This window comes from Crocodylus porosus, unplaced genomic scaffold, assembly GCF_001723895.1.
Source record: "Crocodylus porosus isolate Cpor-Errol unplaced genomic scaffold, CroPor_comp1, whole genome shotgun sequence".
Taxonomy (NCBI): Eukaryota; Metazoa; Chordata; order Crocodylia; family Crocodylidae; genus Crocodylus; species Crocodylus porosus.
Genome location: NW_017728947.1, coordinates 24,472,700 through 24,485,899, shown reverse-complemented (window position 1 = coordinate 24,485,899; position 13,200 = coordinate 24,472,700).

Sequence of the window (13,200 nt, the reverse complement as noted above, 5' to 3'; positions counted from 1 at the left end):
GAAAAAGCTGTATGAAATGAAGATGGTGATATTTATCCTTTTTTTCTTGAAAGTGTTTTGATTTCAAGGTATGAAAATCACTATGTAAGATTTAAAGATTATCCTCATCATTGTGATAGAACACCAATGGCTACCGCAGTGCAGCTGGTATAAAATTAGAAACTGTTTTTAAAAAATATGAATACACACACACACATGCACACATGCTTCAGGTTCTGAAGACATTTAATTTTTGCAATGAAAGAACAAAACTTGGGAACCAAAAATGTTTGTTTTGAAAAATTAGATGTTAGTGACTTTCCATTGGAAAAACAGAAAAAAAAAAATCTTAATAGATTTTTATTTTGAAAATCTTATTTTATGGTTAGTTGTTTTAATGGAAAGGTTCAACCAACTTTAATTGCATTCCTGATATGATCATTACCATTCTTTGCTTGGTTCAACAAATAAAAGTTCTTTTGTGTTACTATAAATTGTTAGACTTTGAAGTTTCAAAGCAAAATCTATTTATCAATTAAGTTCTTGAAGTGAACGGATACTTTTCATGTCTAGGAATAGAACAGAATGGGTTACAACAGTACCCGCTAGCAAAGGATCTGTCAACAATCCTATTATATAGCCTGGCTCTCAAGGGGTTATAATTATCCAAGCATGAAAATTTGTTCAGGGATAGCAGCCTAAATGACTTTGAGACTTAGAGTGTTTTCTCTTTTAAATGAATAATGAGACTTACCCATGCCTACAAGGAGGGAACAAAAATTATATCATGCTATATCTCCTCACATGCTGCTTTCAACTCCCAGGGAATCTTAAGGCACACCTGAATTTCAATCCTCGAAGCTTCAATAATGTTAGGATTCAAAGTTCCATGCTGGCCATTTGTCAAAAATCCTACTGAAAACATTTAGATAATGTCTACATGGCAACATACCATGCCAGGCAAAGATGCCCAATCAAAGATACCAAGAAGCAGTAAAGCTACATTAGTGCAGCACTACCCCCAGCCAAATAACCCTGCTGACAAGTAGGGATTATTTGTCCAGAGGAAGAGCGGGTGTTTTGGCATTACAGATTTGGATTCCAGTTTCTCTTTAATATTTATGTCTCTAAACTTCTGAGCAGTGCCACTATGTTATTCCAGATTTTACACGACAAATACACAAGAGTGTGCATGAACTCTGCTTCCTTTGTTAGTGTTCTGGAGCAATTATGGAGCAATCCTGTTAAGGCAGAATATTACTGAAGATTTATCTGTAGTTCCACTCAGTCAACAAGAAACACCTTCCCCACAGTGATTTTTAAGCCAATAAATTTAACATTTAATGTATTTGTAAGTTCTGGCTCCAAAAGTAAATGCCAGCAATGCAAAAACACTCAGTGATTCTGATAAAAAACAAACACTAGTTGACCCACAAGCCTATGGTTTGAATTGACATTCCTTAGACACAAGGATAAGTGACTTGAACATTAAAGTCCTAAATCACTACAAAGAGTATGGCAGGCTTTTCTTTATTACAGCTCTATAAAAATAGTCTTCTCATCTCTGCAAAATATCCAGTTTCTGCCTTTTACTATTTTGGGGGGAACTAAGTGAATTAGAGATGTTAACAGAAGACATAAATTGTTTCCATATTTCTAAAAGTCTCTGTTAATAAAGTTATTCCATTTTGCTCTTTCCACTAAAGAATGTTGCAACACACTTTTAAGAGAAAATGGCAATTTGAAAGCGTTTCAGCACAGAGGAAATCCAGGCATGTTCTTGTCCAACCACATTTTTTAAAATTTATTGTTAGAAAATAAAAAGAGAAGATGGAATTCAGAACCCTTGCAGTCTTATGTAAATGGATGGACTGTCACATTTGATAGCAAAAACAACATAATATAAATGGATTGATCCTCTGTGTTTTAGTCATTACCTACTTACAGGTTTAGATAAGAAATTGGAAATTAGCAGTTCTTCCAGTTACTTGGGGTTGGGAGCATACACATCTGCCCAAGAAACTATAGTTTATAATTTCTGCTTTAATTAAGTTCTTTCACTGAAAACATTCTTCGCACATATGGTTTTCAAAGCACTTTGAGATTCAAGAATCATTAACCTTTTTCTTTTCCTCTCACCATATATAGCTTCCTGAACAGGAAGTCAACTTGCTCAAGAACCCAAAGTATACCTGTCTGGTGATGTTACATACTGTAGCAAATAAAGTAAAGACTGAATTACTCTAATATCCAGAGATTCATTGGAATAGCTCCTACATCTTTGAAAAAAAGGTAATGACATCCCCAACCACACAGATCTTATGCTATGGAGCTGCTGGTACATTGAGAAAAAAATGCAGGTATGTATTTTAAGAAGAGAGCTATTGTATTTGATGTTGTAGAGTACTGTCTAACTTTAGCAGCGTGGAAGTTCCTCTATGAGAAGATAGTTATGGAATGTGCAATTGGAAAACGTAAGGTCTTTTTATCTTCAAGTGGTTTCCACAGGTATTAGAATAAATGAGGAGGGAAAACATATGGCTTAAGTGCCCAATACCCCTGACAATGAGGACTATTTCAGAGCACCACCTCAAATTCTGGAATGGCATGCTTAACACCCTGCCTCCACTGTTCTGTGAGGTATAGGAATAATCCACGCATTCTGAATCTTTTTCAGCTTGCTTAGTTGGTTTATTTGTTAGCATAGTATAATGCATGGAATCAAATTCTACTCTTTCTCCCTTGTTCTTTCTATCAGTGGCTGTGTCTACATGTGAAAATGCTGTGGGGAAGGCTTATATTAGAGTCAATTACTCTAGCGTAAACCCACCCTGGGCAGGCATCTACATGTGCAGAGATGCAGAAGCAGATCTGCTGCTCCTGGCAGCAGTCTGCTCCTGCCCCCTCCAGCCCTGTACCAGCCTGGGTGGGGATAATGTACCCCTGCCCCAACGACAAAATGCTCCTGGCCCTAGCTCCTTGATCATGGGCAGGGGACTTGGAAGGAGTTGCAGGGGAGGAGCAGGTCCCAGCCCAGCATACAAACTTTTCATGAAACATCACTGTTTGCTTGCTGTGATAGGAGAGCATGGAAAATGGGCATTTACTATGGGTGAGTCTAGTAGCTGCCTCCTGCAAAGTGGGTTTGTGGAGAGAAGGTGAGTGAGATTCAGCAAATAGGTTAGCTTGTACAATGCTTCTTTCTACCTACTAAGTTTGCTTCTGATACCTGCACTATGAAAACAAACCCTGTATCACACAAAGAACAGAGGTAAGGAAAAGTATATTATTATTAAGTATTGGCTACATTTGTGAGTTTAAATAATTATTGGTATTTTATTATAAGTCCTTGTTTATTTACCTTTGCTTTGGGGAAAACATCCTCATCTGGGAATACATGCCTGGTATATACATAATAAGTCTGGGCTGTTTTCATGTCTTAAGTCAAGATATTTCATCCTACAATGAATTCTGTTAGCAACTTATACCCTGGTTCACAAGGCAGTTAAATGGGTATGCAAAAATCAGTGGAATTACCCAGGTGTTTAAAAAAAACCCCAAGTACTGAACTATCTTCTTTAATCAGGGTCCTTATCAAAAACAGCACAGGAAAACCTGTTTGCCAACTGAAACAAGAATTGATGCCTTGAAAGAAGCACAGCAGGCTCTCAATCATCATTGGAACACAGATAGAAATGTTGTGTTCAGCAGTCTGTGTAATAAAACAAACACTTCATTGTATTGAACTTTGACAGAAAGTTTTTATATTTACATTGTCAGAGAAATCACATAATTTCAGAGGAACGAAAAAAATATAGTAGTAGAAAAACATCTGTGTAAACATTTGGTACCCTTCATTCATGTGTTTTCTTACTGTTAAGAAGGAAGATTATTATAAATACATAAGTACAACAAAAAAGCTTTCATGTGAAACTGTGGAGAATATGTGTTATAAAACATGTAGGGCATTTAATGGAACTGAGGTCTTATATCGTTGGGTCCGACTTAGTGTCTTTATGAAGATGATAACAATAGCAATACTGCAAGATTTGTTCATACAGTGAGATCATAGGTAGCTTGTTCAGTACAACAAATCCTAAGTAAATAATGCATCTTTTTTTCATCTTCAAGGCAATTTAACTAATGTATTATATATTATTGCACTGAATTCATATGAAGTAGATTTCTCTTGTGGGGCCAGATCTCACTTGGCACTTACACTGGAAGTATGAAAGGGGCCTGTCTCTACTGGTGGTTTTCTGTGGGAACCAAAGAGAGCTACTATCACTATGCTCACAGGAGCATAGAAGTCTTTCACTTTTACAACCTCAGGACTGTACAGTGAACAAGGGGCAATGGAGAGGTATGCTGTTCCTTGTAGTCCACAGAGTAAAGTACAGCATAACAATAGTAGAACTAACAGTGAGTAAGCAGGGGGCAGACTTAGAGGGGACAAGGGAACGTTAGGTCCCCCTAGGTTAATTTTGCTGTAAAAACAGCAGTGCCATGCCACAGCAGTAGTATCCAGGTGTGAAGACACCACACCACTGTAGAAGCTAGAAGCCAGCAGTAGCACAGTGGTCTCTGAGTCCCTGGGGCAGGTGAGATGACCACCCTGACTACTTGTCTTCCCTTGCCTGGGCTTTCTGGCAGTGTTGTGTCCAAGGCACAAAAGAAACATAGAGTTATATCTAAAATCTTGCTCCACTTCAAAATTTCATTCAGGTTTTGAATGAAAACAGATCTTGAGATGTAAAAAATGTGTCCAGACTTTCAGCCAGTACCAGTAAAACATCAGGGTTTAGGTGATGATGATTAGTTTTAATAATATAATACATAGTATAATCATCATCATCTTTACATTTACATAAAATTCCTCAAACATGTTATGTGTATCTCTTCCTACCCAATGAAAGGTAGAGAATAGCACACAGCTATCCACAATCAGCTGCATAGCAGGAAAGTGTTGGAGTTTACAGAAGGATACAAGAACAAAACTCTACTCAAATAAATATCTATCTTAGTCTAATAAAGATACCATACACTTAAATGTTCATGTAGAGCTGACAATATATCATTTGAAACATCTCCTCTGAATAATGTATGGGTGTTTAATTTAACTGTACATTTTTTATTGTTAGGCTGAAGAGTTGTTCCAAGTCTTCAGGTATTTGAATGGATAGTTCCAGAGGTTCTAGATCATAGGAAAATAGGGCTGGAAGGCACCTGACAAGGCTATCTAGCCCAGCCCCTATTCAAGGTAAGATGACCTCTTACTACACCATCCCACCCAAGTGTCTGTCCAACCTGCTCTTGAAAGTTTCTAGGGATGGAGATTCCACAACTTCTCAAGCTGCCTGTTCCAGTGCTTGGCCACCTTCATAGTTAGAAAGTTCCTCCTAGTCTCCAACATGAATTTCCTCTGCTGGCGCTTGAAACCATTGTTCCTAGTTCTGTTCCGGTGGCCACAGAAAATAGTCTATCTCCCTTCTCTCTATAATTACATTTAAGTATTTGAGAACTGTTATCAAATACCCCTTCAGTCTTCCCTTTTGCAGCCTAAAAAACTCTCTTTCAGCTTTTTCTTATAAGTCATGCTTCCCAGATCTCTAATCATGCTTTCTACCAAACTTTTCCCAAACTGTCCACACTTTCTTGAAGTGCTGAGCACAATACTCCAGGTTAAACATCACCAGTGCTGATAAAGTGAAAGAATCACTCCCCTTGATGTGCTTCTGTTAATATAATATAGTATACTGTTGGCTCAGTTTACAAGAACATGTTGTTGGTTCAGATTCAGGTTATGGTCTATGGTAATTCCTAAGTCCTCCTCTGCAGTATTGCAGCCTAGCCAGCTATTCCCCAGTCTGTATTTGAACATGCAATTATTGTGTCCCAAATGCAGGACTTTGTACTTGTCCTAATTAAATTTCATCTCATTCATTGCAGACCATTTCTCCAGTCCATCAAGGCCATTCTGAATTCTAGCCCTGCCCTCTACACTGTCTGTAACTCCACCCACTTTAGTGTCATCTGCAAAACTACTATGCAAGTACTCAATCCCATCATCCAAATCATTATTGAAGATGTTGAACAATTATGGACCTAGCACAAACCCTTTGAGAAACCTACTTGATACCTCCTCCCAAATAGACATTCAGCCATTAAGGACTACCTGTTAAGCACGATGATTTAACCAGTAATGTATTTCAATACTTTTTTCTAGTCTGTATTTCCTTAACTTGTAAATGAGAATGTCATGGGAGACAGTCAAAAACATCGATAAAATAGAGTATATCACATCCACTTTTCTCCCTTCGTACACAAAGCCTGTCACCTTATGATAGAAGGAAATCAAGTTGGCCATGCATGACTTGCTCTTGATTAATCCATGCTGGCTGTTCCTGATCATCCTGTTCTTCTCTAGGTACTTCACAATCATTTCCATCATTTTTCCAGGTATCAAGGTCAGATACCATGGATCTTTTTTATTCCCTTTCTTAATAATGGGACCCATGTTTTCCTTTTTTCCATCATCTGAGACTTCATCTGACCTCCGCAAGGTCTCAAACAGGATAGCTACTGGATCTGGAACTACTTCAGTCAATTCCTTCTGAATCCAAGGATGCATCTCTTCCAGCCCTGCCAACTTGAAAGCATCTAGCTTCTCTAAGTAATCCCTAACCTGTTCTTCTACTACTCTAGAGTGTTTATCGTTTTCCCTATCTTTGCTGCCAACTACACTTATCCTTTTGTATTTGCACCTATTTATGAAGACTGAAGTAAAAAGAGGCATTAAATACTTGAGCCTTCTCTCCATCATCCAAAACTAAATTGCCTTCAGCATTCTGTATGGGATCTATGATTTCTTTGATCTTCCTCTTACTCTTGACATACCTGTAGAATTCCTTTTTATTGCCTTTTATGTCTATCACCAGTTGCATCTCAAATTTTGCCTTGGCCTTCCTAATTTTCTCCCTTCATGCCCATACAATACTGTTATGCTCTTCTGTACTAATATGACAAAGCTTCCACTTTTTGTAGGATTCCTTTTTGAATTTCAACTCTATTGTAGAGACTGCTGTCTAGCCAGCCTGACCTCCTCTTGCACTTTCCATTCTTCTGTCACATCAGGATAGCTTGCTTGTAGATAGATACTTGAATTCTTAGAGCTTAATTCACTTAACCACCATTCTGAAAAAAAGTATGTGTGGTAGAACTTTCCCACCTAATTAAAAATTAAAATAGAAATGACCTTACTGCTCATCCATAGAGCATTTTTGTCCATTTCCTACAATTATCACCCAGAAGGCAAAGAATGAGGTAGACTAGCAGAACTATATGTAGAATGGTTGCACATTTCTCTTCTCTAGTTAGTGTTCTCTGTGCCTTAGCTTCATAAGCATGGTATTTTAAATGTGACAACATAAAAATCAATAAAAAGAAATATTTTTTCACACATGCTGATGCCATATAAAGTAGTTGGAGTCAAATGGGATTAGGTATTCATATGGATATCCAGACTATCTAATGCCATCATTCATGATGGCAAAAAATCTTGAAAGATTGAAGTTAGTTTCAGCCTATCAAAGACCAGAAGGAGGGCTAGTAGGGAAGAAGAGGGGAGAAATACAAGATGCCTGCAAAACTCTCATATCTTCCTCTTGAGCATTTCCTGTCAAGTAAGTAGCTTGACCACTGATGGGATCCATCTTGATGATGGATCTGATTAATCAGATTTCTATATTCATATGTAATCAGAACAGCTTAAGGCCTAATGGGAGCTGTACAATTTTATTCTATACTTGTCAGAGTAGAAACAGTCTTCTAAGGGATGCAATAGTCAATCTAGGTGATAGAAAATAGTATAACTAATTTCTTATTTTTATGTATAACAAAGGCATAAGCATTTTCCTTTGCAGCAGCTCCTAAACGATCACAACAGTTATCTGGGAAATACACAGGAACACATAAAAAAATCAGTTACCGTACAAATCACACTGGCAAATGTATGAAATCACTTGTAAAACTGCCAGGGAGGAAATACTACAAATGACTGGAACTCTCTTAGGAATTATCTGAGTTCTTTGCAGAGAGATATAGTGGTTTGCCAGTAATTATGTCTGAATTAGCTACAATTTTCTACAGTAATTTCCATGTTATAAGCCTGTTTCTAAGTAGTTGTAATATTTTGATGGTCCTGAATGTTATTCTCTGGGCACTCAGCTGTGTGGAAAGGAGAGCGTTCTCCAAGTGAAAAAAGAGAATGATATCTGCCATAAAACTTTTATTTACACCTAATGATCTTTCTAGGCCTAAGCCTTACCATTTTTAGAATATTTTCTATATTTTCTAAGTAATCTCAAGGGTAGTTAGACCAAAGTAAACTAAACTGTATTGTGATATTGGACAGAAAATCTGAAAAATATGCCTAACCAGTTGAAGAAAGAACAAAATTCCTTTAGCCCATTGAGAAGAAGTAAGCAGCAAGCCTGAAGTTGAAGAATGGAGGCCAAGTTTTCATTGAGATTTGTATGCTGTTCCAAGTGATGCTCAGTTGCAGATGGCATGAAGTCTATCCTTAATAGATGCTCAGGAATTGCTGTTTTGAAAGAGAACCTAGATGTACCGTGTTCAGGACAATGAGTTGCTTCCTGAATCATAGGTAGTAATATGCAATTTGTATAGTTGAAAGGGAAGAGAAAGGATAATAGATTCTTACCCACCTAAGCATCATTTCATCATTTCAGTTGTATGGGAACACTGAATATACTACAGGCATTTCCTCAACAAAAGTAGATAAAAGAGATTTTGCCATTATTCCCTTTGGCCAGATACAGACATTACACATTTACCAATATAAGTGATTGAAAACCAGTTTATACCCATAACAGGAGTTGAGCACACAAAACACATCTATTCCTGTAACAGAACAGAAGTTTGGCACACAAAGACTGGTTTAAAAATAGTGGAACCCGGTCTAGAATGTACCCACCCACCAAAGAGCAAATGTGTGTTCTGTTTATTACTGATCTAAACTACACCACTTACAGAAAACCATGTAACTTAGATCAATTCCACCTTGGGCTTTTTGAATGTCTGTGTGGCAGGGCACTGTTTGTGTCTGCCACTTTAAGGGTCTGAAGCCAGCAGCCAGTAGGTGCCTGATTCGAGCAGCCATTTTGGATCTAGAGCTGCCCATCTAAACAGGGCATTTTGCTGCTGGAAGGCCAGGCAACAATATTGCCTGGCTGTAAGGCTGCTGGTATCATCTGGAGGTAAGGGAGGAGCTGTAGGGGATGGTTTAGAAGGCTCCATGGTCCTGGGTATGACTTAAAACTTCACCCTCCCAGGAGTGGGTGGCCTAGTGGGAGTCTTAGTGGTGCAGGCACGCCCAGGAAATGCCAGGCCAGTTACCATCCCAGTGAAAGGCGGGTTGGGGCATCTTAACCCCAGCTCCCACCTTCGGGTGGGTCAGGTGACATTGGAGGTAGAGAGGCCCAGGTATGGCTACGGCCACCTGATCCCACCCAAGGAAGGAAGCCCTGAGACCCCAAGTAGAGGGGGCGTTGTGGAGTCCCAAGTAGAGGGGGCATTGTGTAAGATTTCAGGGTAGCACCATGACCTGCTGCTCTTGGGGGGGGCAGTGAAAGTCCCCTGTGAGACCCTGGAGTCATGGTGTGAGTCACCCTATCTCCTCACATCCAGGAAGGGGGACCCAGAGAGAGTGTGGGGCTAGTGAGGTTGGAGGTAGAGTGCCCCCTTGACTGGTCAGTGTTGCGGCTAGGACCAAGAAGGTCAAAAGGGCCAGGTGCCCACCATGAGGGGCACCTAGAGTTGTGGGCCTGGGGCCCCACCTGGCCTTGGAGGTGAGGCCAGGGCCTGTGTGTGGCCAAAGGTCCCAAGGGGGGACCACGCCAGAGAGGGGAGCCAGCTACAGGGAGCTCAGCAGCCCGAATGAAGGTGGCATACACCACCTGAATGGAGGGATCAAAGAAGGGTCCTGCCAGGTGGATTCTGGAGCCTAGTGTGGGGCTGGTATGACTAATAACATCTGGATGCCACCTGCAAGGCTTGGGCCATGGTGTAGGGGAGATACAGAGCTGTGGACACCCCAAATATTGGGGTGCAATAATGGGCAGCCTCCCATCTTATTTAACAACTTTTCATTATTCCAACAAGGTGTGGCGGGTGAGATAGGCGGGAGGCATGCCCAAAGGCAAGTGGGGAGCTAGCTGCAGCTAGTGGGGATCCCCACTTTGCCATAGTCTGTACCTAGTCTTTGGGCAAAGTCACCACTGTCATGTTTTGGACAGTCATCTAAGTCTAAATATAGAGGGCAATTGGAGACATTACTAGTTTTTGCTAATGAGCCTTTTCTTAATATATGCATGTATGCTCCTAATCCTATTTCATTTAAAGGTATCTAATTACTATTTACATATATAAAGAAACAGAGTAAAATGTATTTTTGCCACTTACATAGATTTTAGATCATATATCCATATGCATGCTGAAGTTGTTCTGAGCCAGCTCCAAAGGGACCTACTGTGGCTTCATTCTGTTCCACCTGGGTATATATGTAACTGTGTGTAAGTCCCTGAAAGAGAAGGAATAGGAGCAGGAGTTTGTCCATTCTGTAGGAAATATCTGTCAGATAGAATGGGTAGACAGCTGTAAGATCCTGCTTAAGGCAGTTCTCCTTGCCTTAAGCCACAGAACCAGGGCTTTTCTGGCTTCTTCCCTTCTTGACCCTGTGACACTTTCACCTCTGGCTGCCCCTTGGGCTAGTTTCAACAGGAGAGGTAGACGGTACTCTTTGCCATAAGTAGCCCATAGCCTGGTAATTAAGTCACTTTTCTGGGAAGTAGCAGAACTGGTGTCCAACCCCCTCTGGCTCCCAGGAAGTCTAGAATCTGCCTCTCTCACTTCCTTCCCTAACAGGTTATCAGGCTGAAAGGTAGTAGGGTTCTCCTCCATATGTCAAGTGGTTCGTCTGCCTGGTTTTTCTCCAGCTATACTTTTGGTAACTTATACACAGTTACACTTATGCCTAGATAGAGTAGAATTGTCATAGAGCAGGGGTTCCCAAACTGGTACACATACCCCTTGTGATACACAAGATATCTCTGGGAGGTATGAGGGTGAAATTGTGTAATAGCGGATTTAATTTTCATTATATTAATCATTGGCATTTAAGGGGTTAAAATATAAAACGTATTATGGTAGTGGTATGTGGGCAGCTAGCAAATCTGGAAAGGGGTACACAAGAAGAAGAAGTTTGAGAATCCCTGCCATAGAGCATACATGGCCATAGTGGGGTCCCTTGTAAGCATAATCAGGACAATTCTATCTATGAAGGTGGAACTACATGGTATACATGATTATCAGATGTGTATATATACTTGGTTAAGATGTCTCATACACAGCTATGTGCATGTGACTAACTGTTTTCTTATGCGGGGCTACAAATGTGTGATGCCATACTCAACCTTGAGGCTGTTATTAATGTATGTGCTTGTTGCTTGCCTATGCAGGTATCTATTACTGGCATTAAGTAGTGCATTTGAAGCATGCCTGTTTTTGGTATGGATATATGTGTTTTTTCTGAACTGCCATACCAGTGTGGGTTCTGAAAAAAATGCTGTGATTCCGTGCATGTAGCAATAAAATTTTGCCTTTTAGTGTTCTGTGGAAATTGACTTCCCCCCTCTCCTCCCCCCACCTTATTATCAGTTAGTTATTCAGCTCCTCAGGCACTAAATTCATACATGTCATCATTACACTGACTGTCGAATAACAGTAACAATGGCAGAAGAAGTGGGGGAAAAAACATTGAAAATGTACCAACTAGGCAACTAAATTAGGTTTTCTAAATGCAGTTTGCCAGACACATGGTGAGAATATTTTCTCTTCCTTCATCTACTATAACCAAAAGTACTGTGTAAGTCTATCATGACCTTGAAGAAGAATAATGGAATAGCATTGGACTGGAAGCCCTCAAATAGAGAACATTGAATTAAGTCTGCTGCAGATAACAGGTGGCCGATGAATTGTTGCTCCCTATCCAAATGTCACAGTGCTCAATGCAGTTCATATTCTGCATATCCTGAAATCACACCACAGACAAGCCATAATCACCACACCATAATCAAGCAAACCCCTTAGTTAAAGGGAAAACAGAACTGGAAAGCTGGAGGAAATTTGCATTGCTGTAGAGTTTTGATCTGCTCAAAAACACCTATGGAATGGTGTTTCTAGATCATTTTATTAATGCGCTTTAAATACAGTAAATAGAGATACTGATTTAACTGTTGTATTATAAAGATAAATTATTTATTTAATCACTAGGTTGTTGACTATTTTGAAAGCATTAGAAGAGTCCTGTTTAATTAAAAACTATGGATTCATAGTTGTTAGGGGCTGAAAGGGACCTCATGAGATCATCCGGTCCAGCCCCCCTGCACTTCGGCAGGAAAGACAGCTGGGGTCAGATGACCCCAGCAAGGTGCGTGTCAAGTCATTTTGTAAAGCTCACCAGGGTAGGTGATTGTACCACCTCTAGGGGGAGTCTGTTCCAGACCCTAGGCACTCAAATCATAAAGAAATTTCTCCTTATGTCCAATCTGAAGTGATTTTCAAGCAGTTTGTTTCCATTGTTTCTTGTCTTCCCCTGGGATGACTTGGTGAACAGATGCTCCCCCAGGTCCTGATATTTGCCCTTTATATACTTATAGGCTGCTAGCAAGTCTTCTCTAAGTCATCTTTTCTCCAGGCTGAACAGTCACAAGTCTTTCAGCCTCTCCTCATATGACCTGCTCTCCAGACCTCTAATCATTCTTGCAGCTCTCTTTTGGACTCTCTCAAACTTCTCCACATCCTTCCTGAAGTGCAGCACCCAGAACTGGATGAGAACTGGTCTCATCAAGGCTGAGTAGAGAGGGAGGATGACATTCTTAGTTTTGCTTGTGATGCATAGGTACATGCATGCCAGTGTTTTACTTGCTTTGCCAGCTATGGCATTGTATTGGTGGCTCATATTCATTTTGTGGTCCGTCACAACCCACAGGTTCATAGAATTATAGAAGTAGGGTAGATCTTCAGGTCCGACCCCCCGCCTGGGCGTGACAAAAACTGGACTCAAATGAGTCCAGCCAGGTAGGCATCAAGCCTCTTCTTAAAGACCCCCAGGGTAGGAGCCAGTACCACTTCCCTTGGAAG